The sequence below is a fragment of the Sorex fumeus genome, unplaced genomic scaffold, assembly GCF_029834395.1.
Source record: "Sorex fumeus unplaced genomic scaffold, SorFum_2.1 ptg000221l, whole genome shotgun sequence".
Taxonomy (NCBI): Eukaryota; Metazoa; Chordata; class Mammalia; order Eulipotyphla; family Soricidae; genus Sorex; species Sorex fumeus.
In genome coordinates, this window is record NW_026606278.1 from 98,472 (window position 1) to 103,252 (window position 4,781).

Consider the following 4,781-nt stretch of genomic DNA (forward strand, 5'->3'; position numbering starts at 1 on the left):
AGTTGTCCATGATTGAGTTTCAGTATTACAATGCTCAAACACCTGTCCTTTGACCCGTGTACACTTCTCAACACCAATGTCCTCAATTTTCCTCTTTCCAACCCCACCCCAAGTCTGCCTCTGCCACAGACAGACACTTTTTTTATGTGAAGAACTTAACACCATCGTCTTTGTGGGCAATTCTATCATCACTAATAGGTAAATCAAGAAATTAGTTAAAAGTGTTACAGCTCTTTTAGAATTTGTCTAGCAGTTTTTCTGGTTGCTACTGGAAAGCCCACACTCACCCCCCAAACGAAACGAGTTGTGATACAAAATATTTTAAAAAGCAATAAACTTGTTCGTTTATTTATTTTATTTTTAGAAGCGCCAGGAATCAAATCTGAGTCCTTACACATGCTTTATCACTGAGACATATCCTTGATTCGTAAAATAAGTTCAGTTGTACATACAATACACTGTCCGCCAACAGTGTAGAATGCACATTCTCTCAAGCTCACAGAGAATACTTACAATGACTGGCCAGAACTAATATTAGTACCAACAAATTAAAATAAAAGCTGGTATCATATAGCCTGATTAAACATAGAACATAATTGTTATAGAGATAACACAAATTCCTGAAAGTAAAAAATAAATTTCTATTTACTCATGAGTAAAAGAAACTAAAATGGAAATTTGAGAGTACTTAGTTTCTATTTATTCACTTTTACCAGGAATTGTGGTTTGGGCCACACCCAGCTATGCTCAGATCTTATTCCTGGCTTTATGCTCAGAAATCACTTCTAGTGTGCTAGGATTTGGGAAGAAGGTTATTGGGCCTATCTGATGCCGGGGGAAAACTAGAAACACATGCAAGGCCTAACTTCCTAAAACACCTCTCTGACTCTGAAAGTTAGTTTTTAAAATACTGAATTTCAACATTGGTAAGATAAAGTTTATAAGCTGCTTGAGGGAAATCTATAATTTTGAGTACATACATTTGTTTTTCAATTGTCTGAAAATTCAGCAAGTAATTTATGTAATTAAAGAAAGTAATCAGGAAAAGAAGTAAAATAAACTAAAGTAAAATTTTTCAAAAGGTGATAATAAATGCAAAAGCATAAATTAATGATATAGAAAACAAATAAATAATTGGGATAAACCAAATAAAAAAATTGTTTAACATGAGTAATACATTTCCGACTACTAAAAAATCACTTAATCACTTAACTTCCCGTTAGTCGTCGATTTGCTCGAGCGGGCGCCAGTAACGTCTCCATTTGTCCCTGTTGCGTGCTAGTGTAGCCCAATGGCATCTGTTCGCTCTGGGAACATGAAGGGCCTCAAACCGATCGTTCATGATCTTCAGGAAGAAGTCTGACCATCTGGTAGGTGGGCGGCCACGCGGTCTCTTGACATCCCGTGGAATCCAATCAGTAACAGCTCTAGTCCAACGGTCGTCTTTAAATCTCATTACGTGACCAGCCCATCTGATTTTCGACACCTTGGCAAATGAGACAGCGTCCCTGATCCTTGATCGTCGACGGATGTCAGAACTCCGGATTCGTTCTCTCATTTGAGTGGAACGTGATATTCCAAGCATAGCTCTTTCTATTCTTTCTATTATTCTTTGGGAGACCTGAATGGCGTTCTCATCTTGTTTGCGTAGGGCCCAGGTCTCTGAGGCATATGTTAATGCAGGAAGAACAGTGGAATCAAAGAGATGTGCCCGGAGCCGGAGGTTCTTCGTCCTCTTAGCTATTTCTTCCAACTACTAAAAAAAAATTTGAAAAAAGAAAGCTCCACCGGTTCCCCCAAAGGTACAAATAAAACAAGAATATAAATGAGACATATTGAAATGGTCAATGGTCAACAGAGATTAAAATCTACTAAGGGATATAATGCACAAATGTAAATATTTTTGAAAATTTACGTAAAACATGAAAATTTTTAGAGAATGCATTTATTGTAATTTTTTAAAAGAGAAAGAGGATATCCAAATGATCCTATATAAAGTTGAATTAGTGCCCATACATTTTTCATACAAAAAATAATAATAGGCTCTAGAGGATTTTCAGGTGAGTTTTACCAAATGTTCAAAAACAGATGATTCCAATCTTACATGAATTATTCATTGAATATAAAAAAAGAGCCACTCCCAATTCATTTTATGAAGTGATGACTATGTATATGTAAAATGTTAATGCTTCTCATTTTTTAAAAAAATTGTATGTTTATATGTTTCATTTTTAATTTCTTCCTCTATCTGGAACTGATTATATGTGTATATATACATATATATATATATATATATATATACGTATACATAGATTGATATAGATGTTGATATTGTCTTAGTACCATTTATTTAAGTGGGGGAGATGCAAAGAGATGAGAGAGATGCAAAGAGCCTCAACAATAAAGAAAAGGAGCCCTCATGTGACCGAAAAGACTAGAAAAGGTAGGCGTCAATAAAAAGATGATTCTTTGGGGATGAAAGGGAGTTTATCAAATGAAGAAAATAGGCGAAATAAAACACAGAAGTCTTATTAGTAAAATCATGTTTATAAAGGTACTATCAGTAACATTCAACTGGAAGTATGTTTCTCAAAGGGAAAATATTTCTGGAGGAAAAAATAAATTACAGAGCACACTTATACATTCATTAGGAATCAATCTTTCTTTCCCTTTCCCTTTTTCTGACTTCTCCTTCAGTCTCTCTCTCTCTCTCTCTCTATCTCTCTCTCTCTCTCTCTCCCCACCCCCAGCCTCTTTTCCTCTCCCTTTCCTTTCCTTTGCCTTCTGTCTCCTGGTTATTACGAGTGACATATTCCATTCAATGACAGCAAAAAGAATTCTACTCTTTCTGGTCAATGGAGAGGCTTTTCCATAAAACATAGCAAACACTTCAGCAGTGTGGGTAACTTGCTTTGGTTTGAAGCATGCTAAATTATTCTGTATCTTGGACAATGACATAATGCCATTAATGTGTGTGCCTGTGTCTATGAGATACTATTGTAACACTGTAACACTGTCCTGCCATTGTTCATCAATTTGCTCCAGTGGGCCCAGTAACGTCTCCATTTTGAGACTTGTTATGAGACACTACATAAATTCTTAATTTTACGAACTGAGAAGAGCAGTAATGATATTTTTCAATGAAAGCTATGTTTAGGCAACTCAGTGATTAAAAAATAAAATAAACAAATTGTTAGCTTGATATCCTTTATCTTTATTTTACAGTATTAAGTTGATATATAACTCTTTTGTACAATGCATTTATGAAATTTAAACCCATGCTCTCATTTACAGAGAAGCTCAAATGATCTGTCGGAAGATATAATGGTTTCTTGGTAACAGGTTTGATAGTGAAAGAATTTTCAGAGTGCTAAATTAATGATTAATATATTAACTATTCCATGCTTTTCTATTCAGATTTTTCCTTTAATGCATCAAATGGTCAATATAAACTGAACATTTAACATAAAAAAAAAAGAAAGGACGAGTCAGGAGTATTTGGAGCCTGGCCCTTTAAGACTCTGACCGGAAGTGTCGGTGACGTCACGGAGCCCCGCCTTTCCCTGGGGTCTTTGGGGCGGCAGGATCTCCCGCCAGGCACCGGAGTCGTCGGAGCGTGAGCAGTCGGGGAGGGGCGGGAAGGGGCGACCAGGCGGACTAGGGGGTCCCGCCCAGTTCCTCCTCAGCTGCCTGAGAGAGCCGCTCCTCAGAGCCTCCTCCTCCGCAGGCTCGCTCTGGGCACCCTGAGCCTCCGCGGTCTCCGCCTTGTGAGCGGGGGTCGCTCTGTGCCGAGCGGGCGGTGGCCCCTCCCCTGGACGCCCAGCCCCCGCCCAGAGGTTTGTCCCGTTTATTCTGCATTTTATGGAACAGGGGGCTGGGCTGGAGGCGTCTCCCTGGGCAGCTGTGAAGGGGCGGTCCGGGAGGCGCTGAAGAAAAGTGGTTGAGGAAGACGCCTGGGGGCTAGTCTTGCAGGGGTCCCTGGCCTCCCACGCAGCCTCCTCCCCCAGGTAAGCCGTGGGAGGCGTTTGTTTCGTTCTTGTTTTCGAAACAATTTTCGTTCAGGGCTGACTCCTGGCTCTGCCCTCAGGGATCTCTCCTGGCGGTGCTGGGGGACCCACAGGGATGCTGGCTCGATCCTGGTCAGCAGCATACAAGGCAAGTGTCCCCTCCATGTACGTGCCTCCTGCCCGGTGGGGTGGGGTTGGGGGGCGATTCCTCACTCGCTTGGGTCCAATAGTATGCGGTAGAGCTTTTGACTTTCACATCCCCCCAACTCCAGTCGGTTCTGGGGGTCCCACAGGAAGCTGTGAGAGAATGCAGAGCCTGGTGACAGAGGAGGTGGTGCCTAAGGGCTGTTTGGGGCCACAGGGGTCCTGCAATGGAGTGTGCAGTGTTAGCAGGAAGTCACCTCTGCTCTTTCAGTGCATGCCCTGAGCGCTCTCACGAAGGATAAATGATCACCATGGCTCCCTTGCCTTTATCGGTTTGTTTTAATTAACTTTTAGTAGGTTTTTGGGGGGCAGACCTGACTATACTCGGGTTGCTCCAAGTGGTGCTCAAGGAACCATATGGGATGGCAGTAGAGAAATATCGTTTTTCTCCAGTAAGACGAGCACCTCTGCAGCTGTACTATGTCTGCAGCCTCTTTGCACAGAAAAATTTTGATTTGTTATTTTTGAATTGTAGATTTTGGTTCAAAGCATTCAGAGCTCAGGACTTAGTCGAGGATCTGAGCTCAGTATCGTGATTGGCAGTGCTCAGGGGGGCCCTAACTGCTGTGG

The 4,781-nt window shown here is 41.3% G+C and overlaps 1 non-coding gene across 1 annotated transcript; it reads left to right on the top strand.

The window, feature by feature from the left end:
* Nucleotides 1–219: 219 nt before the first annotated feature.
* On the top strand, nt 220–281 carry LOC130017780 (U7 small nuclear RNA). The gene has a single exon (XR_008791446.1). It is a non-coding gene; the product is annotated as a U7 small nuclear RNA (small nuclear RNA).
* Nucleotides 282–4,781: the final 4,500 nt, after the last annotated feature.